Source organism: Xyrauchen texanus, chromosome 3, assembly GCF_025860055.1.
Source record: "Xyrauchen texanus isolate HMW12.3.18 chromosome 3, RBS_HiC_50CHRs, whole genome shotgun sequence".
NCBI lineage: Eukaryota > Metazoa > Chordata > Actinopteri > Cypriniformes > Catostomidae > Xyrauchen > Xyrauchen texanus.
In genome coordinates, this window is record NC_068278.1 from 5665868 (window position 1) to 5680025 (window position 14158).

Below are 14158 nucleotides of genomic sequence, written 5' to 3' on the forward strand. Positions count from 1 at the left end.
GGGTTGTTAACTAACATTGAATGTATCCACTGCATTTATACACTACTCGACACACAATTTATCATCATCAGTGTACAAGACCAAACAGATAATATTAAAGTTACAATCATGATGATTAACATAAATTAACATTAGAGTTACTAGGTTAATTGGCTTAATGTTACACTGCTTACGCCTTCACTAGCTAGCTATCGTTAGCAGTCTGAGGTAACGTTAAAAGATAAAAAGCTGAAACGGACATCCCTAGTTTGTACCCTGCTTTTCAGAATGGTTAGAGCATGAAATTGTTAAAGCTACAATAGGTAGTGTTTATTCATTGAAAAAAAAAATCTATATAAACATGGTGTCCTTTTAAATGAGGCCCTGTGAGAGATTAGTTACATTTACATTTACATTTATGCATTTGGCAGACGCTTTTATCCAAAGCGACTTACAGTGCAATTATTACAGGGACAATCCCCCCGGAGTTAGCACCACAGACTCTAGCTCTGAGTGAAAAATGTGGGTCGGGCAGAGTCAATCCAGCAAATTTTAGCCAATTGCTTTTGGTGAGGCAGGCCTTGGCTCTGTTTGTGAACAGCTGTCAATAAAATCCTGGCTGGGGGTGAAGAGCATCATGTATATGGGGAAGAATTGGGGGCGCTGTTTCTCAATTCAATTGATTTCAAATTTGCCTACTGCAGCTTTAAGAGCACAAAACTGTTTACAAGAGTACAACACTAGCCTCTTTATTTTGCTCTCAAAGTGCACCAGGTGGAAGTATTTAACTTTAAAATGTACAACATTTTCGTATGGGGGAGCATGCCCCCTAACACCCCTAGAGGGTCAGAGGTTCACCCCCATAGTCTCACAAAATCCTGTGGGAAACACTTCAATAGCATGTGAATAAATGCAAATATACTCTAAAAACACCCAGTAAAGACTGTCATGGACTACCTGCAAGGGTAGAGAATAGTTGTCCAAAGTAGTTGGCTCTTCCTATAGTCTTTGGGCCAGTACTGATTTCAAAATCTGCACCTCTGGCTAATATTAATTTCATAATGATCCTTACTCTGTGAAGTCAAGCAGCAGATGTTAAGTGACAGTGTGCAAATACTATTGGCTTATATTGGGGTGAACTAAATATGCAAGACTAGTCTTACATGTCACTGTTTTTAACACAGGGCATTCATCCTTTGCTGGGCCGCTTTAAAACAAATGGGGGGCATAAATTAAGAGTATACCCACTTCTCCAGGCACCACTACACCACTGCGTGCATCTAAACATCACTTAAGTGGAACATTGTAAACTGTCACACACTACCGCTGCACTTTCAGTTTCACATATGTGTTTCTGCAACAGCCAATACAGTTACATTACAAGTTGCCAGATTCAAATCGGCTTTCGCGTTGACACAGGCTATGCAGGTCAAGCATCTGTAATTTATATTTGTGCAAAGAATTACTCATATAGTGTTTTAAACCACAGAATATGTTTATTTTATATACATATATCCAACTCGTCACCAAAGTACCACAATAAAAAAGTTCTTAGTGTGTACTCTTATATGCACAGTCAATACACCAAACGTGATCTTCCTCCAATGCTGCCATTTGTTTACATTAGTAGCGGTTGTCATTCTTCAAACAAACAGCTACTCAAAGAGTCTTTTCTTAATATGTTTATTTTATATAACAACAGCCTAATTGTCACCAAAAAACCATGATGATAGTTCACACCTTGTATATGCACAGCCATCATATCTAAAATTTATATTTCCATGCACACAGCCACGTCTGCATTAGGTGCAGATGTGGTTTACATTCACACAAACAGCAACTCAAACAGTCTTTTCAGGCATACATGTATAACACAATTGTTTTCTGCAACAGACAGCCAAACTATCACAAAAGCAACATGACAACAGTTTAAAACAGTATACTCACAGTGAAAACATGCTGATCAAGCGTGATTACCCAATGCATGCAGCCAATCTGTTGAAAATGGACATGTAAGGTTCTATAGACTCCCCATTTTCACCTGCAGTCACCAAAATTGGTACATATAGTGCATCCGGAAAGTATTCACAGCGCTTTACTTTTTCCACATATTGTTATGTTACAGCCTTATTCCAAAATTGATTAAATTCATTATTTTCCTCAAAATTCTACAAACAATAATACCCCATAATGACAATGTGAAAGAAGTGTGTTTGAAATCGTTGCAAATGTATTAAAAATAAAAACGAAAAATATAACATAAAACAGTTCAAAGCCTTTGCTCAATACTTTGTTGAAGCATCTTTGGTACCAATTACAGCCTCAAGTCTTTTTGTGTGTATGATTCTACAAACTTGGCACACCTATTTTTGGGCAGTTTCTCCCATTCTTCTTTGCAGGACCTCTCAAGCTCCATCAGGTTGTATGGGGAGCATCGGTGCACAGCCATTTTCAGATCTCTCCAGAGATGTTCAATCGGGTTCAAGTCCGGGCTCTGGCTAGGCCACTAAAGGACATTCACAGAGTTGTCCTGTAGCCACTCCTTTGTAAGACTTTGTCCAGTCTGAGGTCTAGAGCGCTCTGGAGCAAGTTTTCATCAAGGATGTCTCTGTACATTGATGCATTCATCTGTCCCTCGATCCTGACTAGTCTCCCAGTTCCTGCCACTGAAAAACATCCCCACAGCATGATGCTGCCACCACCATGCTTCACTGTATTGATGGTATTGGCCAGGTGATGAGCGGTGCCTGGTTTCCTCCAGACATGACGCTTGCCGCATTGTAAATACCAATGATTTAAATTGTAACTGTAGTGGAATACAGTTACTTATATTTTGTATTTTAGATATGTATTCCCATTACATGTAATCCTTTACTCCCCAACCCTGATTTATAATCTGAATACTCAAATCCTCTTACCCCATGTAAAATATATATTAGTCTCTTATCTTTAGTCCCCCTGATGGTGTCTTTTGTAAATGTTTATGAGAAGAGTTATGTAAATTAAAAATAGGATTTTTTTTTTTCGTTTTTCTTCTCTTCAATTTTAGTTTTGAGAAAGAAAAGAGTAAGAAAGGAAAAAGGCTAGAATAAAAAAAAATGTAAATGAAAAAATGTGAGTATGTTTGTTTTTTACTTGTGCAGAAAGAAGAAAGGTCCGTGTATCTTTTGGTCATTCGAATTTCCTTTTAGAATTGGCTATAAAAAACAAGTGGCCATTTGATTTTTGTTTTAAAATACAAAGCGTTTCACTCGTTCAGTGTCAAAAAGGGATGTGATATTTTTAAAATAATTAGATTTTCATTTTCTATTTCGGATAACAAAAAATGCGGACGGAGCTGTTCTAGAAAAAAAGAAAAAAAGTATGTGCTGTGTAATTGAGCGTGATCATAGAGCGTGATACATGGACATGGTTATACGTTATAACCACCAGCCACAATAGCAGCACGTAGCTATAGCTGAATAACAGGAGGGGCCCACCAACTATTAACTTAACGCTGCTATTTATTAGTATTTTTTCCAGTGGGTTGTCACAAACACTAGAGACAAGAAATCTTTTTTTTTTTTTTATACCTTTTATATGAATTATGGTTTTGGGTAAATCAGAAGAAATAAACAACAATGCATGTAGCCGTACATGAGAAAGAGAATAAATTTAAATGAAACCAGTACGATCAAAACAGTATACCAAAAGACAGTCTGTAAAGTAATGTAAAGTAACCAATAGAAAAAAATGGCAATGACAATAAACATAAAAAAAAAAACTTATCAGATCGTAGATGAGTGATTCATTAGGCAAGTATGGAATCACTACCATGAAATTTTGAAATGGTCAATGTTTAGGAAGATGTCCAAATCCCTTCGATGTTGAAGAGAAAATCCACTATAATATAGAAAGTCACCCTTCAAGTGCTCTTCAATTACTCCAAAAATAAAAACAAGATCGTAAAATCCTTGAACTCTGGATATTTAATAATTCACAAGGCAATTGCAGTGAGAACAATCCATTGGGGAGAAACCATTTGATATTCACATATGTATTGCCTTTGCAACTACATATAAAAATTCAAGATGACCAAACATAAAACAAGATTTAAAGAGTCCATATGATTGAACTGGAAACAAAGTTTCTCAATAAGGACTCCTTTGAGTTTCGCTTGAGGTGTGAGCATGCTTCCCTCTTCCAAACAAACTGACTTCTTTTATCATACATACCAGATTATATACCAGGGGTTTTAGCGCCCCCTAGTGATGAGTATGATACAAAATACAAATGTAACAGCTAAGACTGTAACAATGTTGTTTTCCGAAACAATAAAAGAGTCTCTCTCAGGGAAGAAGACATGACTGCAGAAAAACTAAGTCGCATTTTCCAGGTTCAGTTCACCTATGCTGCCGCCGTAAAAGGCAAACATGCCACACACAAAAATCATATATTTTTTTTTTTATTATTTTAGTGAGGCTAGCCTAAAGTAAGAAGCTAACCTCTCAGTAGTCATTGAAAAATATCCTGGAAAATGCGACTTAGTTTCTCTTACGAGAGGTTCTCTCGTATTGCGTAAGCTAGCTTACGCTACGGGAAAGATTCATCTTTTCTGAAATATTGAAGCCAAAAAATTATCCTTAATTTTGTATCATTTGTCAACGCAGTGCAGCAACTGCAGACCTTGAGCGGGCTAGCTAGCGAGCTCATTGGTTGCTCTGCGGCAACTGCTGCAGCCTATAGACGAACTTGGGCGTCCAATGAGAGGCGTCCGCGCGCTTACTGCATCAAAGCCCGCCAAAATGGGTGTGGCTAGAGTGCATATAAGCGTAGTTCGTAGGCTGGAACCCTGATTTTTCATCTCTTCAGCGAAGCTCTTCGCATCTCTGAACTGGAAGCCGCGTCGCCGTTCGAGGGGCATCTAGCAAGCTTGGACAGCGCTCGAAGAAGCCGGCCGTCTCCGCCACCTTCAGCCATCCTGTGAGCTACGCCATCCAGCGACGTATCCTATTTTAGAGCAAGCTAGTTCTTAACGAACTTCACAAAAGAGTAACAAGCGTCTTTTTTTAGATGCCTCGCACCACTTGTGCTTCATGCCGCGCCCCTCTCAGCGCCGGAGACCGCCACATCATCTGCGCTCTCTGCCTGGGACTGGGGCATGAGAGGAGCTTCCGATGTCGACCCTGCGGGCTCGACTCGAAGCGCTCAGAACCGAAGCCGCCGCGCAGGAAAAAGCGCCGCTCCCAAAGGCTGCCAGATCCGGTGATAGAAGCGACTGCCTCGCCGGAGCCTCTCCCTCGAGCATCGCTCTCACCCTCCCCGCCTCGGACGCCGCAGTTGCCGCCCAGCGGCCGCGACTGCTGCCATCTCGGAGGACGAGGCGGAGGATAAGGGCTGTTCCATCATGGCTTCGGACAGCGAGGAGTGGTCAGGCTCCCACGCCTCCTCCTCGGCCCAGGAATCCAGCAGGACCAGCGCCGAGTCGAGGGGAACTAACACGCCTCACACAGGCCGCCGACCGCCTCGGGCTCGAGTGGTCACCGCCCCTGAGCAGGCTCCCAACAGACTCGACGGCTGCTTTCTTCAGAGCCGCCGCCAGCAACACCCGCGGCCCGGCCGCTCCCTTCCTGCCGAACTCCACACTCAAGGGCTACTCCTCCATCCCCCGGTCGAGGATTCGGTAGCAGCACACCTTTGCCCGCCCTCCGCGTGATGGCGGTCTAAGCCAGTGCTCCCGTCTAAGGCCTGCAGAGCGACTTCCGCCTATGTTGGCCGCGCTTATTCCGCCGCCGCCAAGCCGCATCTGCTCTGCACTCCATGGCCGCCTTACAGATCCTCCAAGCGGACCTTCTTCGGAGTGGGATGAGAAAGGCAGGCACCCAGAGGCTGTTACAGATCTAAGAAGCGATGGATCTCGCCCTTCAGCGCCACCAAAGCTGCAGCCCAAGCTCTAGGGAAGTGCATGGCCTCGCTGACTGTGACCGAGAGACATCTGTGGCTAACGCTAGCCGACATGGGAGAAGCAGAGCGCTCCACGTTCCTCAACGCACCGCCTCTCCGACCGGTCTCTTCGGCTCCGCGGTGAGTGGCATTGTTGACCGCTTTCAGAAGTCCAGAAAGCCACCCAAGCCATGAACCTCTTCCTGCCGCGTCGCTAGCTCCTCTGCAGGCCGCCCACGTGACCAGCCTCCTGCACGAGCCTCTTCACAGCGCCCAGCTCAACAAAGTCAGACTTCTCAGCGCCGACAGGGCGGCCGCCTCGATCAGGCTCAGACAGCCGCCGAGACCGCCGCCTCGCGGGCCTCGGTCTAAGGTTGCGCTGAAACCTGAGCAACCGAAGTCCTCCTAGCCTTGTTGAAAAAACGATGGCTCAGTCCCGCCGCGGCGGACCACCATCAAAGCTTCGCCCCCTGTCAGTCCCCCTCTCTCAGGCTACTACAGTGGTGGATTCAGCAGCCAACAAGCCGGTGATACTGCCCGCTTGCCAGCACTCAAACGCCGTTTTCACGGCGACCCAAAGAAATCTGGTAAAGAGCAAACATGCCTTATGTGTAGAAAATGTGCACCACAATCCAGTGTTCACCCCTACACACAAGCATTACACTTCCGTGTTCCTATCAGAGCCCACTCACATAAAGCGGACACAGCCCGCTCGAGTGTTAGAGTCAATAAACGCCTCACGAATCCGCGCTAGCGCTCCTTCTCTGGTCAGCTCTGTCACACGACCAGCCTTATGTGTAGAAAATGTGCCCACAATCCAGTGTTCACCTCTACACACAAGCATTACACTTCCGTGTCCCGATCAGAGCCCACTCACATAAAGCGGACACAACCCGCTCGAGTGTTAGAGTCAATAAACGCCAGCATGTATTACGCTCCATTCTCTGCCCGCTCTGTCACACGGCCAGCAAACACTTCTCTGTATGTAAGTCCCGTGCTCGTGACTATGCTCGCAAGCATCACTTAACAGATGTGACTCTTTCCCCATTCACCTCAATCGGAAGTCACTCACAGAACAGCCTGTCCCTGCTGTCTGCGAAGCAGTCATGCTCAGTAAGCGCGCCACACATTCTGTTCAGCTGCTGTGTGCGGCAATCAGGGCGATTTGGCCATTCACCCTCTAGCTGCTACGCTTCAAAGCGTGGAAGCTATCCCAGGGATATCCAAATGGGTGTTAAGCACAATAAAACAGGGCTATTTGCTACAGTTCGATCGCCGCCCTCCCCGCTTCAGAGCTGCTCAAAACTATTATGAACACGGAAGCAGCCTGCATGCTTCGTTCAGAAATAGCAAACCTTCTGTGCAAAAGGGCCATAGAGAAAGTGCCGCCTTCGCTGAGCTGAGTCGGGGTTTTACAGCCATTATTTTCTTGTTCCCAAGAAAGACGGCGGCCTCAGACCAATATTAGATCTCAGGGGTTTGAACAAGGTGCTTGCAAAAGACCGCTCAAAATGCTTACAATCAGGAAACTCCTCGCGCATACGCGCCAGGGGACTGGTTTATCTCTCTCGATCTGAAAGATGCCTACTTTCAGATTCAGATAAATCCCGTCACAGGCCATTCTTGAGATTCGCCTCGACGGCCAGGTTTATCAATACACCGCCCTTCCGCTCGGCCTGTCTTTAGCACCCTGCACTTTCACGAGCGCATGGATGCGGCGCCGCACCCCTGCGGAGTCAGGGCTTGCGAATTCTGAACTATTTGGACGACTGGCTGATTATGGCACAGTCACATACGGAGCTTCTGTCTCACAGAACAGTTCTCCTCAGCCATCTGAACAGTTTGGGTCTTGCAATCAATTGGACCAAGAGCTCACTACAGCCCAGTCAGGCAATTTCCTTCCTTGGAATAGAACTAGACTCCGTGGCAATGACGGCTCGCTTATCTACACAGCGCGCCGTGTTCAGCGACTAGCCGCGTCCTTTCAGATGAACAGCCTCACGCCTCTGAAAAAATTTCAGAGAGTGCTAGGTTACATGGCCTCAGCCGCAGCAGTACTTCAGCTGGGTTTACTGCGCATGCTCGCTTCAGCATTGGCTAAACACCAGCTGCCTCGCCGGGCTTGGGCCACAGGCCGCCAGCCGATCAAGGTGACTCAGACCTGTATTTCAGCTCTGCAGCCCTGGACAGTGGCCGAATGGTATCAGCGGGAGTGACGATGGGAGCTGTATCTCGCCGAAAAGTCATCTCGACAGACGCGTCCAACACGGGTTGGGGCGTGGTCTGCGAGGGCTCTCCGGTTTTGGCCTATGGTCAGTTCAGGAAAAGCTCCTTCACATAAATTGTCTGGAAATGATAGCGGTCGAGTACGCGCTTGTGCGCTTTCTCCCGGTCATTCAGGGTCACCACGCCCTGGTCCGCTCGACAACAGATCTGTGGTATCCTACCTAAACCGTCAGGGCGGTGTCAGATCCAGGAACCTCTTCCATCTGACCAAACGCATACTGAGTTGGTCCCAGTGCCACCTGCGCCGCTGAGGGCGACGCGACGTGCCAGGCCACCTGAACGACGGCCCAGACAGACTGTCCAGAGACAATATTCCTCCAGGGAATGGTCCCTGCACGCCAAACAGTCCAGAAGTTATGGCGCATATTCGCAGAGCAGAGATAGACCTCTTAGCGCCAGAAGAGAACTCTCACTGCCCAATATTTTTCTCGAAGCGAGGACGCCGCTGGCCCAGGACTGGCCCAACCGCCCGCTTTACGCCTTCCCTCCCGTCTCGCTATTGCCACAGGTAATGCAGAGGATCAGGAAACGCGCCACTCGGTGCTCCTCATAGCCCCGCTGGGAGAATCAGACATGGTTCCCGGAGCTTACGCAGCTGTCACTGACAGCGCCGTGGCCCATACCAGTGAGAGCAGATCTCCTCTCTCAAGCTCGCACTGGTGAGCTGCACTGATGGGACTCATTCCACACAGACCGGCACCGCTGCTCTGTCGTTCCCTTCCCACTATGTGCTTATGTATTACACACACACTGGCCCGCACTCTTGCCGGCCAAATATTATTTCCCCACTCACAAGGGCTCCCCGGGTCCCCCACCCCGGGGCTCATGCAGTGGATGCTTGGCGACACGGCGTTGACAATGGGTTCCGTAGCGTAAGCTAGCTTACGCAATACGAGAGAACCTCTTGTAAGAGAACGAATCGGTTACCTAACGTAACCTCGGTTCTCTCTAGATGAGGGAACGAGTATTGCGTAGCCGGCCGTGCTTCGCGCCACGGCGACTTTCGCTTCATTCAATGAAAACCAGGGTTCCAGCCTATGAACTACGCTTATATGCACTCTAGCCACGCCCATTTTGGCGGGCTTTGATGCAGTAGCGCATGGACGCTTCTCATTGGACGCGAGTTCGCCAAGTTCGCTCTATAGGCTGCAGCAGTTGCCGCAGAGCAACCAATGAGCTCGCTAGCTAGCCCGCTCAAGGTCTGCAGTTGCTGCACTGCGTTGACAAATGATACAAAATTAAGGATAATTTTTTGGCTTCAATATCTCAGAAAAGATTAATCTTTCCCGTAGCGTAAGCTAGCTTACGCAATACTCGTTCCCTCATCTAGAGAGAACCGAGGTTACGTTAGGTAACCGATTCGTTTTCTGCAGTCATGTCTTCTTCCCTGAGAGAGACTCTTTTTATTGTTTCGGAAAACAGCTCCATGTCCATGTATCACGCTCTATAATCACGCTCAATTACACAACACATACTTTTTTCTTTTTTTCTAGAACAGTCACGTAAATTACCACATCCGGTCTCGGAATATGAACAAACGGTCCTTTTTTCGTTTCTGTTTTAAAGTAATTTTATTTTTTGTTATCCGAAATAGAAAATGAAACTCAAATTATTTTTAAAATACACTTTTAAAATGACACTGAGAAACGCTTTGTATTTTAATTGTAATTTTTGTATTTTAAAACAAAAATCAAATATCCACTTTTTTTACATTTACATTTATGCATTTGGCAGACGCTTTTATCCAAAGCGACTTACAGTGCAATTATTACAGGGACAATCCCCCCGGAGCAACCTGGAGTTAAGTGCCTTGCTCAAGGACACAATGGTGGTGGCTGTGGGGTTAGAACCAGTGACCATCAGTGACCATCTGATTAACAGCCCTGTGCTTTAGCCACTACACCACCACCACTCCACCACCATTTTAGTTTTTAGTTTTTTAATAGGCCTACCCGATTCTAAAAGGAAAATTGAATGAACAAAAGATACACGGTCCGGACCTACTTGCATGGCCGTTAATTTTTAAATTAACAGATATATTATTTGGAACAACCAAACATTTTTATACAAAAACAAGTCTTTTTTAAAAAAAGATTCAGAAGATCTGATTTGTAACAATACAAAGTTTTTGTCTAAGTTCAATTTCCTTATAACTCCTAAAGAATTTTCCATTGTTATTGCTATTCCTCGGGAAGCTTAATAGCTTGCATTGTATGCATATATAAATGCATACGCTTCTACAAGAGACTGTTAGATCACCATACCCTTCACCTGTTAATTTAGATCCACTTGAAACCCTGGTTGGGAAACTCTGCTTTTTATCACCTCCTTCAACACACAACTTTTCCTAAAATAACTTGTAACAATTACATATGTAGTGTCGTATTGGGAGAACTTTGTTAATAATGTTGATTGGAAAAAAATGTGGACGCTGCCTCTTAAATACAATAAAACAAATAAGGGAAGTGTCATTCAAGATATTACATAGATTTTACCCAGCCCAATAATATTCAAAAAGGTTTTAAATAAATATCAATTGATCTTTCTGTGATGCCCCAACTGAATTTGTACTTCATATGTTTTGGCTTTTATAGCATCAGCAAAACAAAAAAAAAATATTTTATAATTAACCTTTTACTGCATTTTGCCAAATTTCACTAAAATTTTTACTTCACCGAAGTAAATTCAGTAATCAAAAGCCCTTTTTTATTGTTTTGGAAAAAGAAGTCAGGCAATACATCCATACATATTCGCCTTCAAACGACCCCAAAGCTCTTAAACCTGTGATACTTTTTAAATGTTTTTGTTAAGTATTGAATTGTAATATTTTGTGCTTTTATACGTGGTGCCTTTGTCTTTTTTTTTTTCCTTTTTTTTTTTGCTTCTAATGTTCATGGCATTTATTTGCATTGTACTCAGACAGGACAACTCAACCAGCTTTGTCATGCCAAAAAGGATGCTTACAGAAGTGGGGATAAAATATTGTACAATCAGGCCAGAAACACACTGACTAAGGAAATCAGAGTGGCTATAAGAAGATACTCTGAAAAGCTGAATTTTTGTTTTTGTTTCAGCCAACGATCCTGCATCTGTGTGGAAAGGCCTGAAAAGCATTAACAAGTATTAGATACATCTCCCTCGCTCTATAGAGAATCAACAAATGCTGATGAACTGGATGTGTTTTACTGCAGGTTTGAAAATCCCAGTCTCAATCCCCTCCCCCTCTCTGATCTTCACTTCACACACACACACACACACACACACGTTGTGTTTCCATGTTTTATGTGGACTTTCCATAGACATAATGTTTTTTATACTGTAAAAACTATATATTCTATATCCTATCCCTACCCCTAAACCTAACCCTCACAGAAAACTTTCTGCATTTTTACATTTTCAAAAAAACATAATTTAGTATGATTTCTAAGCTGTTTTCAACATAAACACACACACATCCTGCACCCCCCCCCACCCCCACCCCCACCCCACCCCTGCTACTGAACCTGCAATTATGATCTGTGAGGAGGATGTGTGCCGGGTCTTCTGGAAACAAAAGACTAGGAAAGCTTCAGGCCCAGACGGTGTCTCACATGACTGTCTGAAAGTCTGTGCTTACCAACTGGACCCCATCTTCACACAGACCTTCAATAGATCACTGGAGCACTGTGATGTTCCCTGCTGCTTCAAAAGCTCACCATCATCCTGGTCCCCCCCAAAAAACAAAATCACAAGACTTAATGACTACAGACCTGTCACTCTCTTTTCTATGGTCATGAAGTAATTTGAGAGACTGGTTTTGGCTACCTGAAAGCAGGGGCGGATTGGCCATCGGGAATACCGGGAACAATCCCGAACGGCTGGTCCATTTCAGGCCGAAGACCGGCCGATGGTCAAAGAGTTTTTTTTTTTTTAATGATACGCGACCGGCCTAACCGGCCTCTCAGCTGCAGCGGAACGCTGTGTGTGTGTGATTCAGACCGGGCCAGACCAATACTTTCAATCTGAGGGGGGATACGAGCAGCCCCTCCCAACTTGGACTGATCCTCATTTTTCCTGACATCCTATTGGCTCAAACTAGGCGCCGATCAGAGTTTACTTTTGGTCATGTTTGGCGGGTTTGTGTGAATGCAACAGATACGAACGGTAAAAATGGCAAAAAGAAGGAAAGAAGAGAAAGAAATGGGTGGGGCCGAAAAAATAAGAATTAAAAAGAAAAAAATTTTGGCACAAGAGGCAGCTAAATGCGCCAAATTAACAGACCTTTTCCGTAGTGGAAAGAGTGCTGTGGCAGCCGGAGGTGCAGATGAGGAAGGACCCAGCAGCATGGACAGGACAGGTGCACGATTAGGGATATATTAGTGATTTATTATACACTGAAATTGTTTATATTTGCATTTAAATATAGGCATTCATTACATGGCTTGGTAGAATTCCAATGTAGGAAGAGAGAAGAGGAGGAGCAGGAGAAGAGAGGAGGAGGAGGAGGAGGAGGAGGAGGAGGCGGAGGAGCAGCAGAAACCAGGAAACAGACAGGTAGAGGGGCAGTGTGCAAGGCTGGGTTGGCAATCATATTAGGCATATCAATCAATCAATCAAAAGCTTTATTAAGGACACACACACACACAAAATAGAAAAATACAGCACAATATTACATATTTACATATAGGATAAAATGCCAATAGTTCCACATACTAGATAATAACCTGACTGAAGCACAGATTGAATTAGAAAATGTATTATTCTTAGTCATATTTATTACTGATGTTCTTCTCATGTTCTTCTCAGCTGTACAATCAGTAAGAAGAGGCAGGGTCCAGCACAGGGGAAACTGAGCCAGGGAGAGTTGAAAGTGAGGACACACACACACACACACACACACACACACACACACACACACACACACACACACACACACACACACACACACACACACACACACACACACATCTCTATTTTATGGGACTGCATTGTGGTTTTTGAGTATCTGAGTGGGTATTTGTAACCATTTTATCACTCCGACTGACTGTACACATGATATGCTGGTAGTTAGCAGTATACTAACTATACTGTGACTTATGTGTTCGAGATTAGGTTTTGCTGACCTGGTTGTGTTCAGTGCAGTGGTGACTTGCTTATACAACCTGAAGAGGCAGGTGTCATCCTAAAATTTCTTGAAGGTCTTCAGTGTAATCTGATTCTCTTTATACCATAAAAACACTATTAGAATTAAAATAACTGCAAAAAATCCTTCTGCTCGTGCACCAAGGGCACTCGCGTAAAAGGCCTCTTCATCTTAAAGTCCCGGGCTGAATTTCAGTCCCAGTACGTCCCTGCCTAAAAGACATCACGGGACCCCTGCTAGACCCCTATCAGTTTGCTTACCGAGCAAACAGGTCTGTGAATGTTGCTGTCAACTTGGGACTGCATTATATCCTGCAACACCTTGACATACCTGGGAGTTATGCAAGGATTCTATTAATGGACTTCAGTTCAGTCAGCCATCATTACCATCATGCCTGATGTTCTCTCAACCAAACTGACCCCGCTCTCCATGCCAACCACAATCTGACGGTGGATCAACAGCTTTCTGACAGATAGGCACCAGCGAGTGAGACTGGAGAAAATCACATCTGGGACCCTCACTATTAGCACTGGTGCTCCTCAGGGATATGTTCTCCCTCCACTGCTCATCTCCCTGTACACAAATGACTGCACTGCAAAGGACCCCCTCTGTCAAGCTCCAGAAGAGTGCAGATGACATCACGGTCATAGGGGAGTCTGCATACAGATGGAACAGCTGTCTGTCAAGTGTGGTCACAACAACCCTTGAGCTGAACACGCTCAAAACAGTGGATATGACAGTGGACTTCAGGAGAAATTATGCTTAAAAATTAATACTGTTGAAACCCCGTCTGGAGACTGCTTTTAAACATTCATGTTTGGTGTTAAAACACTTATTATTAGATTCATA